This window comes from Danio aesculapii, chromosome 1 (genome assembly GCF_903798145.1).
Source record: "Danio aesculapii chromosome 1, fDanAes4.1, whole genome shotgun sequence".
Lineage (NCBI taxonomy): Eukaryota > Metazoa > Chordata > Actinopteri > Cypriniformes > Danionidae > Danio > Danio aesculapii.
The window spans coordinates 44,174,248-44,194,728 of record NC_079435.1 but is presented as its reverse complement, the minus strand read 5'-3'; the positions used below and the strand labels follow the sequence as shown (position 1 = coordinate 44,194,728).

Sequence of the window (20,481 nt, the reverse complement as noted above, 5' to 3'; positions counted from 1 at the left end):
ATGAACATCTTAATAGCATTCATCAACCACCCGCTGCGTGCACTGAGGCATAGATTCAATCTGTCAGTGTCAATGAAATCATCACTCAAACAGCATCATTTTCTCTTTTCCACAATCTATTACACAGATAACCACAAACAAATTCAGTCCCTACTACACAAACTCACATTCTCGGTCAATAATATCCTGCCAAATGTCAACATGTAGGCTAAAATTAAAATCCTTGTAAAAGCTTTTATGGTCAAATGATTAAAGGCCCTTGTAACACTCCATAACCACGCCATTTATGTAAATCAGGCTTGACAGTTGCACTTGATCACAGAAAATGGTAAATTATTGTTTGTCTTTGTTAAAAGTGATCGCTGTCAGTGGTATATGTAATTAGCCAGCATGAATCCCCTCCTATTGGACTGTATCTGATTTCTGTCAACAGGCCTTTTTACATAGTTATATCCTGGCTACTGCTTTGAACTGCTGGTAAAAGGCTAATAGTGCTCTGGAGAGAATGAATGCTATAGAATTAGTAGAAGAGAGAGTGTATGTGAAGTTTGGTCAGTCATGAAGAGGAGTAATGAACATCTTTCAGCACTGTTGATATGAGAAGCAACATTTAGAGCCCTTTAAGGGAACACAGGTGCAGAGAACATGACAAAAATATTTGTTTGAAGAATATCCGTGTCACTGCTTATTCATATCATTCATTTGTGCATTGCATTTCAAAAATGACACCTGTTTAACCCTTTAACTGCCTGCTCTACCAAATGGTTGACCACATTTTGACTGTTTTATATAATGACTGTTAAAGTAATTTAAAGAATGACTGTTTTAAATATTAGTTTGCACTATACAGCATTGTTGGTTTACAAAAAAAAAAATCAAACAAACATATTCTTGTTGCACTACTACACTTGATTTTGGTTTTATTGTTAAAAAATGAACACGTTAAATGAGAATCTGAAATATTTCATGCCATACTTTAAAAAATAAAGTCAATTTAGTATTCAAAAATGTTTTATTTTGATTATTTTTTTTAAAATAAATTGGTTCTACACTTCATATTTTCAGAATTTTCATAGTATATGCATTAATTCCAGTACTTTTACATTAGGAGTTAATAAATGCAATACAATTTTTTTTCTTAGTGGGGCAGTTAAAGGGTTAAATTGATAGTTCACCCAAACGGAATATTCTGTCATTTGCTCACCCTTCAAACCTATTTGAGTTTCTTTTTTCAAAACACAAAAAAAGTTGAACACAACATGTTTTTGCTTTATGAGGATTGACTTCCATATTTGTTTTTCTTACTATATTAGTCAGTGGTTACAAGTTTCTAACATTTTTCAAAATATCTTCTTTTGTGTTTAACAGAAAAAGAAAACTCATGGAACCACTAGAGAGAGAGAGAGAGAGAGAGAGAGAGAGAGAGAGAGAGAGAGAGAGAGAGAGAGAGAGAGAGAGAGAGAGAGAGAGAGAGAGAGAGTAAATGGAGAGGAAATTAATGTTTGGGTGAACTATTGTAGCGCTGCCACATAATTGAGTTATGCTGACTGTAAAATTCATTAAATGTGTGAATAGGCCATGCGGTTAAGCATACTCGCACTTAGTTTTTGTAGCCTAAATATATAATTGAGTAATGGTCTTATTTTACAGTCTTTATTTTGAAGTGATAAGGTGAAGTGAATGTGTCTGTAGTCTATTTCCTGTTCTAACTGTTGCCGTTTTTTTTTTATAAATATACATTTACATAACATACACACCACAAGGGGGAGATAGTGGGCACATGGACACTGCTCAGTGTGTCATCTGAAGAAGCCAGAGGAGCACATGGAGTAGGAGTTTGCCAAATCTACCTTGCATTTTTTTTCTTGATTCGTGGGCAAAGGACAATTGTTTTGCGTGGATTTTTTGCTCTTTTAGGACTCATTAGTCTTGCAGACCCACAGTCAAGACTATCCTTGGAGGACCTTTGAGGTACAGCAACAAGGCATGGTTCCTATTATCTGGACTCAAACTTTGGGGTAAGCGCGACCCATTTTGCACGTACACTCATCCACGGACTTTTGGACTTTACACTCACACACACACACACACACACACACACACATGGGGATTCACCATTTTTGTATTGTGTTATTGTATGAATGTTGTTTGTTTTTATGTTTGATTGTAAGGACATTTTCAGAGAACTGTGTATCCTTTATCAATCCATGATAAAATTTGAAAACAGGAACTAGAGAATTGAACCATTTTTATTTTTTATTCTTGTGTATCCCGTTGATTTAAAGACGAGCGTTACACTATCCCTTTTATACAACCCAGTCTTATTCTGAAAGCCTACCATTATATACATTTAAAGTATTTACATACATACATTTTTTGCAGTTTTTGTTTTCATGAATTTACAGAGGCCGCTGTGTGCTTTTTGAGATCTCAAATTTCTCTCGCGAGTGCCATTTGGGCCTGCTCTTCTCACGTAAATTTACCAGAGGGCATGTCGACTTGTCGACTGACTGACTGAATGACTGATTCACTGACTGACTGACTGACCGACCGACCGACTGACCCACCCTCCTCCTTCTCTAAACCCAACCGACAGTTTTAAAAAGCAATCCAGAAAAGAAAAGCCCTCGCCTGATTTTTACCACGTTTTCAGATTTTACCACATTCTCACCCAGTCATTTACTTGTTTGTTTTATTTTTTGGCTTTTGTTTTTGTCTTACCTGCTTTCTGGAACTGTTCTTCGCCAGACTCAAACCTCTCTGCATCTCAAGTCCACCGATTTAAATAGCAAGCTAATTGGACAATCTGCTAACAGCAGGAAAGCCATCCATATGGAGTTAAGTGGTCACCTGGTAAGTGAGAAAAGGAATGGTGTCATACGTAATGTTGTTTAATAAATAAACGCAATCTCCAGAAATCGCAATCTCCAGAAATGTATATAGAGCTACGTTTTCATAATGAGCCTCAATATATGTATGAGTTCATAATATACAGTAAGAACTAATATGTATCATCTGCAATTCAATGCACAAATAAACATGAGCACTTTAACATTTGTACCAGAAAACAGATGTTAGTATTTAGTTTGTTGAAGTACAAATGAAAATGAATCAACTAACCTATGCCTAAAATATCCAATTTCAAATTTAGATATTATATTCTACATACTTTTTGATTACATTATATTAGACATGTAATAGACCTTATGGCAACTTTATGGCAAACATTATGGCAAATGATTTACATACTAATCATCACCTTAAATCAGGGGTGTCAAACTCAATTCCTGGAGGGCTGCAGCTCTGCAGAGTTTAATTCAATTTAATTCATCTTTATTTTTAGAGCACTTTTACAATGTAGCTTAACATAGAAGTTCTACAAAATTGAAATTGAAACTGTCAGTCCAGTTTTCAGAGTTTAAGTTCAGTTTAGTTCAGTTTAGTGTGGTTTAATTTTCACTGCTGAAAATCCAAACACTGAAGAGCAAATCCAGCAGCTCCACAAGTCCCAAACCAAGCAAGCCAGTGGCGAGGAACAAAACTTCATCAGTTGACGAAGCGAAGGAAAAAGCCTTCAGAGAAACCAGGCTCAGTTGGGAACAACCATTTATCCTCTGGCCAGTTCCAGCCTTGCTTCAACACATCTATCTGTAGGAATCAAACAAGACTAAAACACTCATTTAGTTTGATCAGGTGTGTTTAATTAGAGTTGGAACTAAATTGTGCAGAGCTGCGGCCCTCCAGGTACTGAGTTTGACACATGTGCCTTAAAGCATAACATTAAGCTACAGCTCCTAAGTTTGTTTACATACATCCAATGTTGAAATACACTTCTAATGTTGTCATAATGTAACATTGTGCATAATCTGAAATGGTTCATGTAATTAATTAGTCTTTGTAAACCCATCCTTTCTAATAGTTTGCTCTACTGTGATTGGTCAGATTGCCAGGTCTGTTGTGATGCAGTTCCAAAGACTTCCTCAGTACTTTTATACAGTGATGTTAAATAGTAGCAATAGTTCCAGTTTCTCTGTGACAGTTGTTACAAGAGTTCTTATCCTGCGGAAGTGCACATGCAAGGATGATTTGCTTACAAGAGGGCTGAAAACGTTGTTTTTTCAACATGTCGACAACTCTTCCAGGTCCAAGATTCATTAATTTATTTTCCTTTGACTTAGTCCCTTATTTATCAGGGGTCGCCACTGCGGATTGAACCGCCAACTATTCCAGCTTTTTTTTTTACACAGCAGATGCCCTTTCAGCCAAAACACAGTATTGGAAAACACCCATACACTCTTACATTCACATGTACAGTACATACACTACAGCCGATTTAGTTTATTCAGTACACCTATGCATGTTTTTGGACTGTGGGAGAAACCCAAGAACCTGGCGAAAACCCACACTAACACGGGGAGAACATGTAAATTCCACACAGAAAAGCCAACTGGCCCAGCCGGGACTCAAACCATTGACCTTCTTGCTGTGAAGCAACATGGCTAACCACTGAGTCACCGTGTTGTCTAGGTCCAAGATAATAATGGTTAAAGCAGATAATTTTGTGGTGACAGACTGGCATTGTGCTAATATGTTTGTTTCTTTGTTTCTATAACATCATCAACAATAAAAAAGTGTTTAAAGGCATGAGGTTTGTGTCATGTTTTTTGGTTAAACAAGCTCCACTTATTTTTTTAAACTTTGCAGATTTTTTAAATTCACAAACAGCTATGCTAAACACCAATGGTGTAAAGTAACAAATTACAAGTACTACTCAATTACTGTAATTTAGTAGTTTTTCTCAGGAATTAGAATTTACTAAGTAGTATTAAAAATGTGAACTTTACTTTCCCTTAAGTACATTTTTAGAGTTGTATCGGTACTCTATTATTTTCCTTCAACCTACAGTCACTACTTGTCTATGGGATTGGCTAAGTGGAAAAATCAGTCCTTTGTTTCCCGTCCAATCAAATCACACATATAAGTAACAACCTCAAGACATGGGCACTTTATGAATGCAGCAAAGTGTTTGGAAGCATTAAAATTGTCTAAGAAGATGTCCAAATTCTTAAAACGAACTAACTCAGAGACTGTTTAGGCACTGATGAGAAGATTAAGGATTTAAGTTAAATTAAGTTTACTGTATGATGACTAAAAAACATGGCTAAATGGCCCTAAACAATAACTAAATCCACTACAGAATGTTACGTTTACACATGCTTGCACAAATTGCATGTTAACGCATTAGCCACAGCATAATACTCTTAAGTACTTTTAAAAGGGCTACTTTTTACTCATACTCTGAGTAATTTTACAACAGATACTTTTACTCTACTTTCACTACATTTTTGGCCAATTATTGGTAGTTTTACTTGAGTTTGATTTTTAGTACTCTATCCACCACTGCTAAACACTACATGAAAAGTAATATGGATAGAAAAAGAATAGATATCCAACAAAACATTCAAACATTTTTTTTTCTGAAAAATCCAATCATTTAACTTTCCAAACCTGTACATACACAGAATTTTTTTTTAAGAAGTACTGTACTACATGTTTCTGTTCACACATTGCAAATCAGTAGAGTGGAATTACATTTTTTAAGAATGCATTACAATAAATGAAATACATTTGAGAATGACCATCGCAACAGATCAAGGTAAAAAAAAAAAAAATTATCAAAAAATAAAGGTTAAAAAGATAAACATTTATAATAAACACTCAACAAACTTTGAGACTACTATTAAAATTTAAATATTCATTATATTCATGAGCATATACAGTGATTAAATATTCAACTCTGTTTATTTAAAGTATAGGTAGGCCTCATTTGCTGTGCACTAAATTTGAAAAGCCAATACAACCAAAATGACTTCTGAGAGAACTCATCTAAACTTCTGATTTCTCATTATGATACAGTCATGCATAATTCACGTGACCATTGTTATATGCAACAAGCGCCGCTAAAGTAATGAGCGCAAAACTTCTTGACACAAATCATATATCTAGACATTTCTAGACATCCAGATGCATTTATTCACCAATAACTCTTTCATTTTAATAACAGATTTCAGATACAGATATCAAATGATGCTCATAGGTCATATGAGTTCACAAGCCCCTGTGGTATAAACAGATTTTAGATTTACATAAATTGTATTTGATGTGAATTGGCATGGACAGTTTTTCTGTTTTCATCTCAAAAACATGACAGGAACCTCACGCCTTGAAACACTTTTTTATTGTTGCAGTTAAATAATAGATGATATGTATACCTGAAGGCAGAGGTGGAAAGTATTCTAAGCTCCCGGCGCCTTATTATCGATCCCGCAATAGTTCAGTATTCAACGCTCTGGTAAACAGTCCCAAAGGAGATCTAGTCATCTCATGAATTTGTATGATTGAATTCCCTGTGAGATAACATTGATCTGCTATATTAGATGGACTGCAGCCTGAGTAATCTAATGTAGAGCCGAGGCCTGACAGGTGGAAACGCAAGATAATTCTAATCTTTTCTCCGCTTAACAATGGCTGCAAGCTATTTTCGTTCTGATCTTTAATAATGTTAATATTTGCAAAGCGAAGGAGTAGGGGATTAATATATAGTTTTGTGTCCATGTGGAGTTCACCCAAAAATGATAAATCTGTCATTTAAATACTCTGACATTGTTCCAGAGTTGTATGCTCTTGTTTATGTTTTATATATATATATATATATATATATATATATATATATATATATATATATATATATATATATATATATATATATATATATATATATATATATATATATTCATTCATTCATTCATTTTCTTTTCGGCCTAGTCCCTTTATTAATACGGGGTCGCCACAACGGAATGAACCACCAACTTATCCAGCACGTTTTTACGCAGCAGATGCCCTTCCAGCCACAACCCATCTCTGATCTTGAACCCATCTCTGAACTCAAATCTTGCAGTGTGGCATAGAACATTACCTATAAATAATGGCAATCAGCAGCAGGGAACGCAGTTGTCTTGAATGGATGAAGTGTTTAGATACATAACAGATGTCATACTGCTACTGGAATAATGGGTCACACTTTACAATAAGGTTTCACTAGTTAATGTATTTACTAGCAAGAACTAATTATACACAATACTTGTATCATAGTTCAATGTATACTGTAATTAATATATTGTTCATTGTTCATGTTAGCAAATGCATTAACTAACATTAACTAGTACAATCTTATTGTAAAGTGTTACTGAATAATGTAACCTAAAGTGTTCTATATGCAATAGTACATTCATGTGCTATAGCCTCTTTTGGTAATAGGCGTATCTGCATACTGGCATTGATGCAATGCGCCATGAATCTTGATTCATCAGTCAGGACACTATCTTCTAGTTATTCACAGTTTTGATGAAATTTGGTTCAGTTCACTCATTGTTGGCAATGTGAGCAGTTGCCATGTAGACGTGGCTGGGTCATTGGTAGGGCCAGACAGAATCTGCAGACATTTATTTTTTATATTTCTGCTGGGAATTTAGCAAAAATCTGCAGATATATGTGAAATTATTTTGGGAGTGTCGTAACTAAAAACTTAATATATGAAAAAAATAATAATTACCTTAAAAAAATAATAAAAACCTTTTTAACTTTAATTGAATGTTTACAATGCCAATTCATCTAGATCCACTTATTTGGTAAGCAAAGCAAGTCTATCATATAATACATCTACTAAAAGACTAAAAATATTACTTTACAAACTGTATTGTAAATAAATCAAATGAACACTTTTATATTAGCCAATATTATTACTGAAATTAATTTAAAAACTGAATAAACATAAATTTAAACCCATTTACAAAAGTAAATAAATAGACTCAACGATGGGCTAAAAGTCTGAGGAAATCTGCAGATTTCTGCACGTGCAGATTCTTTGTATACAGTTTTTTTTTCACAAATATCTGTGATTAATTGTGTGCTATTTGATACTGCATTGCCCTGGTCACCACTGTTGTAGCTGCTGGTGATTTGTTGAACTTGGCAATGCATTTACTGTGAATAATGCTTAAATGTGTGGATGACACACAGCTGGACGTTTGGAGATCAGTACACCGCTTTTAATACATACTCACTGCAGCAGCACAAGAACAACTCACATGGTATCACAGTCTGTCTTTTATCAAACTCTGATAAATAAGAGGTTTTCCCATTCTGACACCAAGCACTCTACTGACTGCAAGCCAGTTCTCAGGTGTTAAATATCTTGTTCTGTGAACCTATGGCACTCTTTAGTTCCTGGTAAAGTCATTGCTTTAGGATGTAATCTAAAATCGATTACATACTATTTTAAACCAGCAGGCATGTCTGAATATAGACGCATGTTCTTTTAAAAAAACATTTACATTTTCTGTTTGTTCAAACTACATATTTAAAATGAGCTGAATCAACACAATTCTTGAGTTTTTTTTGCAACAACTTAACATAACGTAATGTAAGCTCATTCGACACACTTCCCACATAGCAAAATTTCTCTGGCCCAGATCTGGCCCACACAATCAGCTTTTGCTTGGCCCACATGCTGCAGTAAATTATTGTACATGATTGAACCAAGTCTGGCTTTCATAGAAGGGCCAAACATGGACCATATCTGGGCCAAGTCTCAGCCAGATTAACAACTGAAAATTGGGTCTGAACTGGGTCAGATATGTTGGTGTGTCACGACTGCAATGAATTGGAAAAACCCATGAAGTATTTTACTTTAGGCGCGCTATGAGTGTGCTTTTTCTCAAAGCGACTTGATTGGTAGAATTTTTTTCTTCATTAAAAAATAATTTAAATGTATTTCAAAAGTGGGTCAAGATAGGTCAAACTTACGTGGCCCACATATATATTTTTAACATCAGGGCCAAATACTACATTTCATCTGGCACAAGTCTTATGTGCTGCCTTAAAGACGGTGCCACCTCTGCCAAACTGGGGCCGTGTTTGGCCCACATGCTGTATGCCAGTGCAGGACAAATGCCTGCTGTGCCAGCTTTATGCCAAATCTGGGCCAGAATTCTTTGCTACCTCAGTGTTGATGCATCCCACATAGCAAAATTTATCTGACCGAGATCTGGCCCTCACAATAAGCTTTTGCTTGACCCACATGCTGCAGTGAATTAAAGTACATGATTGGACCAAGTCTGGTTTCCATACAAGGGCCAAACATGAACCATATCTGGGCCAAGTCTTAGCCAAGTTAACAACTGATAACTGGGTCAGATATGTTGGTGTGTCATGACTGCAATGAATTTGATAAATCCATAAAGCATTTTGCGTTATGTGGGTCAAAAATGGGTCAAGATAGGACAGACTTAAGTGGCCCACATATACATTTTTAAAAACTGTGCCAAATACTACATTTGATATCTGGCCCAAATCTTGTGTGTCGCCTTAAAGATTGTGCCACCTCTGCCAAACCCAAGCCATGTTTGGCCCACATGCCCTATGCCAGTGCCGGATAACCGCCTGCTGTGCCAGCCTTATGCCAAATCTGGGCCAGAATTCTTTGCTACCTAGGTTGTTAGTCATGTGTTTTTTCTTTTAAGAGTTATCATTCACATGATTACAGACTCTCCTTTAGATAGTCTCAACATAGGCTCATTCTGAAATGTAGCCCTATATACATTTCTGGAGATTGCGATTTATGTAGCAAGAAGTATGTATGGCTGCATTTTGTCTTTAAAATGAACGCTATAGGGCGGTATGACGCCGTTCCTTTTCGTGCTTACCAGATGACCGCTTACCTCTGTATGGACTGCTTTTCCGCTGTTACCAGTTTGTCCAGGAGGTTTCCAGTTTGAAGGGTGAGTCAGTAGATCAGTCAGTCAGTCAGCCAGTCGACAGTGGCCTCTGGTGGATTTACATGAGAACAGAAGGCCCGAATGGCACTTGCGTGAGAAAGTTGGGATCTCATAAAGTGCACACATCTGCCACTGGTCTATTCGCGAAAACAAAAACAGCAAAAATAAAAAAAGACATACCTCCCGGGACGTATTTGGCGCACTCCAGAAATGTATATAGCACTAAGACTGCTCCTTAGAGCTGAATGAAAGAATTGCACTATCAAAAGTGTGACATCTTTGCTTAATTCTTTTTGCATCTTGTAACCATCAGATCATCACATGTGCATACGCATCCGTTCTGTTTACGGCTTGACGATATTCTAATTGAACAGAACATTCATACAGTAATCAAGCTACATTTGCTGCCATTAATCAAAACCATCCTGTGACATTTAGCTAATTGGATGGAAATTTGTGTTCATTATATGCAGAGAATGAGCAAAAAGACAGAGAACAAATTACTGGTGAAGTTCATGGTTTAACATTTGAGGGCCTTAGCATTTGACTGGATGATGGATGGAGTTCGATTCCAGAGCTCACTGAAGTGTCTGTTTAAATAAGTGTGGGGATGTAAGGAGTTTTTAATAATGCCAAGTGATGTGGGATTAAGTGTACATCTATAGCGCAAGGTGAACATGTGTGTGCAGGCTATGAGTGTGACTAATCAGTGACGTGTTTCTGTAACACGGTTTTCTTAAAACAAATGCAGTACTTTATGGCTTTAGGGAGACTCAGGGGTGGAACTGAATTGAATCTTTCATTGCTTTTCATTTACACCCTTTTCTAAACCAAATTCACACTGCAGATTTCAACAGGGGAAATCCCACTTGAGTTACCTAGGGTTAAGTGCTTTGCTCAAGGGCACAATGGTGGCGGTTCATGAATCCCCGTTTTGGGATTTGAACCTACTTTTTGGATTACTATAGCACAGATCATTAACCACTTAGCCATACCACCTTTAAAAACACTTACAATTCTCTCCTCAGGAGAAAAGATCTTTAAGACCAGGATATTTTCAGTTTTGAATGGAAATACCCTTATTGTGAAACATACATTCTGGTCTCCTCACCAGACTTTCTTAACCAACAAACTTCACCATGCAGAGATATAACGATAACAGACTAAGGGGACTTGAATTTGACACAATTTGGGCTAGATTCCTACTAGCATACATTATCATAGGCATTCTTGCACATTCTTGGATAAAATGTATGTGGGGTAAAGATCCTTTCTTTTTAGTTGAACTGCAGACACAATTTTATTAGATTAATTTAAGATAATACAGTAGTACTAACAAAGGATTAATAGTAATGAGAGAAGTCAATCTCTAATTCATCATTTGCAATGGAACAACAGTGCATTACTTAATTAAGAAAATAGGGAAACACATTTACCTGTTTTGAAATGGGTTTCCTTTGTTGACAACAGATTTAAAAACCAATCATATTCTGGAAGATATTTGTCATGTGTTGTAGTTTTAAATGAGAAAAGTTTTGTGGATCAGCATTTAATGCAAACGGAGCCACTATGAGACACACTATTACTATGAGCTGCTTATATATAAATGTACAAATTGATGTATATTGAAAATGTAACGCAAGCTACTTTTTAGTTGAATTAATTAGTTCTTAAAAAAATAAAGTGCTGAATTAAATTTAAAGTAGTCACAATGATTTACGCAGTCAATGAGAAAATTTGTTCATAATTTTGGACGCATTAAAGAGAAGGAAAAGGGAATTGTCTCAATGGACAGTGATTTTACATAAAACAAATAGCACAAAAGTAGCAAACACACTGCTTTAAACTTTCAAAATCTGCATACATATATATATATATATATATATATATATATATATATATATATATATATATATATATATATATATATATATATATATATATATATATAGTTGAAGTCAGAATTATTAGCCCCCCTCTTTATTTTTTCCCTAATTTCTGTTAAACGGAAAGAGGATTTTTCTAAACATTTCTAAACATAATAGTTTTAATAACTCATTTCTAATAACTCATTTATTTTATCTTTGTCATGATGACAGTAAGTAATATTTGACTAGATATTTTTCAAGACACATCTATACAGCTTAAAGTGACATTTAAAAGCTTAACTAGTTTAATTAGGTTAACTAGGCAGGTTAGGGTAATTTGGCAAGTTATTGGATAACGATGGTTTGTTCTGTACACTATCGAAAACATATATAGCTTAAAGGGGCTAATAATTTTGACCTTAAAATGGTTTTAAAAAAATTAAAAACTGCTTTTTTTTCTAGCCGAAATTAAACAAATAAGACTTTCTCCAGAAGAAAAAAATATTATCAGACATACTGTGAAAATTTCCTTGCTCTGTTAAACATCATTTGGGAAATATTTAAAAAGAAAAAAAAATCAATTGGTGTCAATTTTCAAAACTCTAAACAGTCACTACTTTTAACACATGCTCTCCTGTGTTCAAAACGTTGCATGCTGGATTCATTTCCATAAAGAAGCCTTGCAATTGCAGGATCATTGGTTCATATAATCCATTTATCATACAAATACTACAGGAACATTAATTTAGATCACCAGCACACAAGATACACATCATTTTAATAAACAAACATAAAATATTTTTGCTTGAAATATATGAGCTTTCATTATAAGTGTAGAGGTTACAGTACAGACATTAGAGTCACTGAACTAAAGTTTTATTCATTCAATCATAATGTAGGTTTACCATAAAACAAATCAAAACAGAATAGTAAAGTGTATCATATTGAAATGGTGATTTTAGTTCAATGAACAAAGTATCTTTGACTTATTTGTATCCAAGCATTTGAAAACAGAGTTAAGAGCTTTGTAAAAATGTGCAATTTTGTAAATTTTGTGTCTAGAGTTTTGAAAATTGACACCAGGGTTCTGAAATTTCATGGCAAAACGATTAAAAAAACTGTAAGTACAAAGTGAAGTCACCTGATATAAACAACCCAGGCTCATGGAAAATACTTGGCCCAGCCTACATTTTGGCAAAATGCAAAATAAATTACTCCGGGCAAGATTCACTGCACGTTTCAGAATACACATCCACTTGAAGGAGCTGTTTACAGTTTTGTGAATTTGTTACTTAGGATAGGTTTTGATATATGCCTGTCAGACACACGTCCTTCTTTTGCACACGTCCTTCTCAAGTTGGCAGGGCTTGTCATCCAGATCACCTTGTGAACCATTGACCTAAACCTTTCCTTAAACCCAATTAATAGTGTTTCAAAACAAAATGTAAGAAAAAAGTTGCAATGCGTTTATCTCTTTTGTGTAATTGTGCTTCACTGCACTCAAACCTGAACAAAAACATCATACAAATGGCCCGTTTCCACTGAGTGGTACGGTACGGTTCGGTACACTTTCATGATCGTTTGCACTGTCAAAAGGTACCTAAAAGCAAACCGTACATACCACTTTCTGGATACCCTTTGCACACGGTACCTAGCACAACAAAAGGGTACCAAAAGGCGGAGCAAGATGTTGTTTACAGAGATACGCCACTCGCTCGTGCACAAGACAGGAGAATGAAAACAAAGAAAGCGTCATTTTTAAATACACAGCCTAGACATTACAAAGTAATACTATATACTTTTAATAATGAGCCATAGCTTAAACTAACCTTGTCGTCGTCTTGATGAACAGCCACAATGCCAAGAAGAAGAGCAGAATCTACCCTGTGCCCCGTAGTTTTTTACAAGGCCGTCTAAAGCACGAGCGGTTTCGCTTTCTCGCATGAGCTCGTCGTGCATCTATATTTGAAATAAGGATCTTCTTGAACTGATGATGATAACATGCGCATGAATATTGAAGTGCTTCTGACATCCAATCCTTTTAGAAATAGACAAACGCCAGAGTGACGCGTAAAAAAAAAGGAGAAGGCGGAAAAAACAAAGGAGCAAATGATTCTTTCAGCAACCTAAAAGATGAATAAACTGCCATACTTAATTATTATCATCACCTTTTAAACTATTATGAACTCAGAATGACAGAACTACTTTCTAACAGAGGTTACATGTGCTGGTGAAGATAAAAAAATACAGATGAGAGGTTTGCACTGACTGGACTATATGTTGCGTGTTGTTTTTGAACCCAAATAAGGACTAAATATATGTTGTGTGTAGTTTTTCTGTAATTGGTAACATATCAGAGAATGTAAGGGTACTGTACCACTCAGTGGAAGCGGGCCAAAAGTTTGCTACAGAGCAAACTGACCATGCTAGAAAAGATGTTTATATGAAGATGGACAGGTGAAGGAAACATATTTGATAGTAAATCATAAACATCATTAAGTTGTTTAAAGGTATTCATTTTGTTGTGTTCAAAGAACTGAACGGAAATAATCCTTTATTTGTCAAAACTGTGTGAAAACTGTCATACAACCCCTTAGCATTTATTTTAAATTCTAGAAACTGCAATCAAACATATGTTGAAGTACGTTTTTGCATTTTCTCAAAAATGCAGACTGAAGAAAGTATTTCCTAGGAGCATTTAACATCAATTCAGACCAAAATGTTACAATAACAGAGTTACTGTACATCTAACAAAGGACTTTTCATTTAGTTTTAATGCATTTTCAGTTTAAACCCAAGCAACTTCTACATCTGAATAATATTTGTCATTCCAACAGAAGCAGACACAGATAATGGCTTTGCTGCACACCTCAGCCAGACACACCAAAGATTGTTGACTCCTCTATACACTTCACTTTCCTGACAAGAATAAGATGATATTCTGGACAAAATCAGAAGGTGAGTTCAATCCATCAGTCTTTTCCCTATGGCCCTGCTGCTCACTCACACACACAAACACTTGAACTGACATGCACTGACACCAATGGGCAACATGCACACCGAAATCATACGAAGTCTGAAATCATATTCATGCAACATGCTCTCGGGTGCTGCAAGCATGACCTCACAGAGGGTCAACAACATCCCAAACAGTATTCAAGGTGTTCAGTAATTCATCACTGTCTCTGTGTGATAGACTCTGAACTCTTGTCTCTGCAGCTGGTCTGAGCAAAACAATCCTTGGTGAAGTATGGGGTCTCAATGCGAAGATACTCTTGAATAATTGGTCTATCAGGAGAGCGGGGACGTTTCTGAATTCAGTGAATAACAGATTCTAGGAGTCGATTGTTTGTCTTGGTTTGTGGTGACCTCCAGTTGTCCCTTAAAAAAAGCCCATCAATATAAGGACTACGAAGTAGCAGAATAGTGGAGATCTGTTTTGGGACTTGCACCGCTTTGAATTAGAATTAGAGGATGGGTTGAGTCCTGTCAGAGAATGTATGTGTGTGTGTGTATATGTGTGTGTGTGTGTGTGTTTATGGAAGGGCACTACAGGGAAGACAGAAGGGGTGATTAAGAGATTTTCCCTTCTCTTTCTTTCTTTCACGCTGAACTCAATACACTCTTTGCATCAACACTGGGAGAATTTCCTAATTACCTTTCTTACTGTAAATCCTGTTGGATTGTGGTTTCTAGTGGGATGTAAATCTGAATCATCCCTTTCATTTTGGGGAAAATGTCAATTTTTCTTGTTTATTCAGTAAATGGTACACCAAGGTAAATATTCAAATGTGATATTGGCCTGCAGAAGTGCGTAAAGAATAATTAGATGAAATGAGAAAAACATACTTTAACTATTATTCTGCTTTAAGGAACACATGAACGTTGGGCCTAGGGGACCAATTTGTGTAAAGTGCAAGAAAAAAATAATAGTGAAAGAAATTCCGGATATAATTCAAGTCTGGAAGTAATTGTTTTGAATATAATTAGAAAATACAGTTTTTAAATATGCACATATCACATACTCTTATTTGTATGCTAAATTTAATATAAGCTAAATATATTTTAAATGCTAAATATTTTTTTCCGTCACATTCAGATAGTAAATACATTAATCACATACATCATATCTTATTTTCAATTCAAAACAGCAACATTTAAGAGAAAAAGATTCTTAGTTTGCATTATTGTACATTATTATTTACCTTATTTTTCATGTATGAGCGGACACAGCCATTTGAATCTTTTTGGCACGAGACTTCCAGTCTCATTCACTTCCGTTCATTTTTAGATGTTAAAAACAGCTCGTTATATTATTATTATCTTATTATATTATTCTGTTTTGTCTGTAAAGTCATGCAAACACTTGTTTGTGGAGCAAGTAGTTTGACCATTTTCTGCCGTTTGATATTCCTAGTAATTTCTCTCATAGGCAACTGAATCGAAAGTTCTAAAACAATCGCACAAACGTGCGCACTTCCGCATTGATGAGGTCAATAGGCTGTTTAACAATTTTATAGTAAAACATTTTTAGCTGTAGAAATCAACATAGGCTCATTCTGAAATGCAGCCCTAAATACATTTCTTGAGATTGCAAATTATGTAGCCAGAGTTACGTATGGCTGCATTTAAAACGAATGATACGGGGCGGTATGATGCCATTCAGTTTCACGCTTTACAAGCTGACAGCTTACCTCCGTATGGATGGCTTTCTCACTGTTACAAGTTTGTCAAGTGGCTTGCCACGTACGTCAGCGAACTTGAGATGCAGTGAAGAGTTGGTCGCGATGACAGGGTTCCATTCTGCCAAAGAATGGTTCCAGAAAACAGGTAAGACAAAAACAGAAGACAAAAAATTAAATAAACAAGTAAATAACAGGGTGAGAATGTGGTAAAATCTGAAAGCGTGGTAAAAATCCACAAGGCTTCCACAAGGACATTTTCTTTTCTGGATTGCTTTTGAAAACACTATCGGTTGGGGTTAGGGAAGGAGTAGAGTGGGTCAGTCGATAGGTCAGTCAGTCAGTCGACCTCCCAGGTTGAGAAAAGTCATTTACAAGGGAAACAGAGATGATTTGAGGGGTGGAGCGTGACGTATATAAAGAGCGGGGTGGAATGCGGTGGAGAGGGGTGTGCAAAGTATTTGAGGACAGAGCGGGAGATGCGTGATTTCCGGACGATTATCATCCGTTATATATGGGTATGGGTATGTTTTCAGAATGAGCCTGGGTTGATATAAATGTTGCTTCAGTCTAGAATTTGATCACTAACTCTCGCACCACAAACATGCAACCCCAGCTTCAAAAGCAAGGTCAAAACAAGCCCAATATCAGTAGTATCATGGTAGGTCAATGAGGATAATATAAATAAGCACATATACGGGTTATAAGTTTAATACATTCACAAGAGAAGGTATGAACTGTATCATCACACCAGGGGCATCGCTAGACCCAATTCACTGGGGCATGTGCCCCAGTAAAAATCTCCAGTGCCCCAGTAAATGCATTGAGATATGATTTACTTCATATGCAAGTGTATTTATTAAGAGTGGTAATTTCAAAAAAAAGACGTTATTCCCTATGTGCAACCGAACCAACACTGGTGAAAGCAATGTAATCAAAAAGCAAACTGACGCATCTCTGCGTGTGCGCAGAGAACACGCGTGCCTCTCGCACGCTGCTCTTCTTCTGAGAGTCCCGGTAGTAAACATGCACGCCAAAAAAGCAGGCTACCTGCTTGTTCCACGCCGCTCATGCGTTGTAGATCCAGCGTAACAGCCTTTTTTGTTTTGTAAGTGGGCAAAACTAAAGTTTAAACAATATGATGGTGATCTTACTAAGCATGCCTCCAGATAGATTTTTTGTATGAAGAAAAAAGGAGGGATGACGAGTCAGGGAGGTAAGACTTAACAAACATAATTATCTGCCATTATCTGCCATGTGTCACGTGCCCCAGTAGAGCTTTATGTCTAGCAATGCCACTGCATCACACTAAGGTAATCCACAACCAAAAGTGACCAGAGAAGGATTTGAAGGCACATAGGAACTAATGCCCTGTCCACATGAACATGCTATTTTCAAAACAACATTTTTTTCTACATTGTTTGGCTGTATGTCCACTCAAAAATGCAGCATTCAGCTAACTGAAACAAAACTTTTCTGAAAACTTCAGCTTGAGTAAAGAGTTTCAGAAAATTGACAGTGCATCACATTAATTTTCATGTGGAAAGAGATTTTATTTCAAGCAAAAGTAGGAACAAACTCTGTTTATAAAAAAAATCTGTGTACATGTGAACATGACCTAATATACACAGAGACTGATAATTAAACAGTCAAGCGAAACAAATGAACTGAAATGATGGTGAGAAACAGAACAAAAGAAAAACTAAACAAAACAGAAAGTCCTGAACTGACATTTTACAAAAAGATTTTTAACATCATCAACATTGTTTATTATCAATAATGTATTATCAAAAATATATAAAATTTCAAGTTGAAACCCTTTTGAGGTTGAAAAGAACAAAAGATATAGAATAAAAAATGCCCACAACCCTTGTTTTTGATGCAACATAACTAAAAAAAGAATCCCAAATCACATATTTTAAGCAGACTTTGCAACTTTGTATGTGAATTGTAAACCCCAGCTTCTTTGATTTGATTGTCTATCTCAATCATGTTGACACTGACAAGCGCTGCAGACGGCTGAAGCAAATCAGCCTAAATGTTACGACCCTACTGTTAACAGCACATACAGCACAAATATGAGCAATATGGCAGCGTGTGAGAAATTTCAATATAATCTGGTTGGGGATTTCATCTTTCTAACAGCAGGGAAACGATTTTCAAGTTCAGTTCTGCAAGTCTGCAGAATCCTGTATGTACAAAAGTGTTTAACAAATCCAAATAAACACTCCTACTTTAAACGGACCTACGTATTACAATCTTGTCATTAAATCCATTTTACAATTTTCTTAAAGGGGTGGTCCAGTGTGTGTTTAAGGCTTGGCTGTGTTTATAAGATGCAAAGCAATGTGTGCTCAGGCTTCATTTGTAAAAAAAAAAAAAAGTCACATTATTTTTTCTTATATCTTTAATTATATACAGCTTCTCAGCTAACATGAAAATAAATGTCATATTTTCTAGTTCCTCCAAAGGCCCGACCTCATGAGGCTCTGATTGGTCATCTAACATAATGTGCTGTGATTCGCAGATCAGCTCCACATCACTAGGAAAAGTGTTACGCTCCTTCAAGCATGCGCTTTCCCACTGCTCAGTAAATAGTCAGTGAAGTCGTATCAGTTTAAGCCTGAATCAGACAGAAAATGACAAAGAGGACACAGCTAAACCTCATGCCTGCTCTCTAAAATAAAATCTGATAAGTGTCTTTCACATATATTCGGAATAAGCATGTGCAAGTAATATGAAGTGATCACAAATGCTGTGTGAGTTGATTATTTGAAATGTAGAATGCAGGGAAATTGGCAGCATAGAGAGACACTGCAGCGCTGGTGAAGATTGTGGGTGTTTACAGGGGTTCGACAGATAAATATGAATTTGTAGTACATTTTTTAACAATGCCAAATGGCATTTCCTATTGTTTACATCCTTGTTTACGTACTTGATACAAAATACCATTAAAGCTAAACTCTGCATGTAATAGATCAATTTTTGTAATAGATCAATGTTATAATTGGATCCGGTGCTTCTTTGAGGAGTTTTTAGCCAAATCCAGCACTGAACTGAGAGAGATTCTGGAAGCAGTCCTTTGTCAAATGCTAGCTTTATATATTTTTTGAATTCTCTGGAAAATAATTAAAATTAAATTGTAAGCACTTCTCTCTTTGTGTCATGTTCTTTAAAAGCCCAAATACAGAAACAGAAGAAGCTCTGTGGAAATAGCAGTGTTTGGACGGCATTTTAGCTTTCTCTGCTATTACATTACAGCGCCTCTGGCCATACCCTTTCGCTGTGCGGGGTGTATGCGTATGGTGAATGCGCGTAACCTAAAGGCTTTAAGATTTCATTAACCCTGATGTATTTTTTTGTAGTCCCCAAACTTTGTTTGCTGTAGGCTTTGCTAGGCTAACTCTTTAAAAGCCAATGTCTCCCTTTGCATTGAACTATGAGCTTCTTACATTCAGAGATGTTGTTTATGTTCACACATCTACACTTCACATCAGCTAAAGTTTAAAATATGATATCATAGTGGACCACCCCTTTAAAAAAATGGAAATGATGAAGGTATGAAAAGTACATATGAAGTGTTTATTAATTTGTTTATATAATATTTCTAACTGATCAGTGTGATTTAAAAACAAATCTTTAAAATCCGCAACTACACTACCCTTTAGTTCCATTCTATGCATGATTATGCAACTACCAACTCAGGCTCAATAGACAATATAATACACTTTACCTACATTTAAGCAAGCCTAAGTATCTGTAAATGCATTCAATTGTGGTTTTGAGGTGAAATAAACACTAGAGGCAGAAAACAAATGTCCCATTTCACACAAACCGTAATTACAGGGGCAGATCATCAATTAATGAAGGTAACTTAAAACACTATATTTTTAGCATTGTGCATCACTAATAAAGCATAAGCAATGTAAAAACAAGCCATTTAAAAACGTGCTTTAAATATACACAACCAACATACAATGCTGCTACAGTTGCATTTGACATTTTGGAGAAAATAAAAGCTGCTGTTTAGCACCACGTGAACCACTGATTTGAAACTGGTCTGAAATGTGAAATCAATCTTTCTACCCTCAGGAT

The 20,481-nt window shown here is 35.9% G+C and overlaps 1 long non-coding RNA gene across 1 annotated transcript in view; it reads left to right on the top strand.

Moving 5' to 3' along the window:
* The first annotated feature begins 1,818 nt into the window (after positions 1 to 1,818).
* The window catches only part of LOC130231575 (uncharacterized), a 57,815-nt gene continuing 39,152 nt past the window's right edge, over positions 1,819 to 20,481 (top strand). Inside the window, exons 1-2 of the long non-coding RNA XR_008838060.1 lie at positions 1,819 to 2,018; positions 14,542 to 14,662. This is a non-coding gene — a long non-coding RNA (uncharacterized LOC130231575). The remainder of the gene's footprint in view (positions 2,019 to 14,541; positions 14,663 to 20,481) is intronic.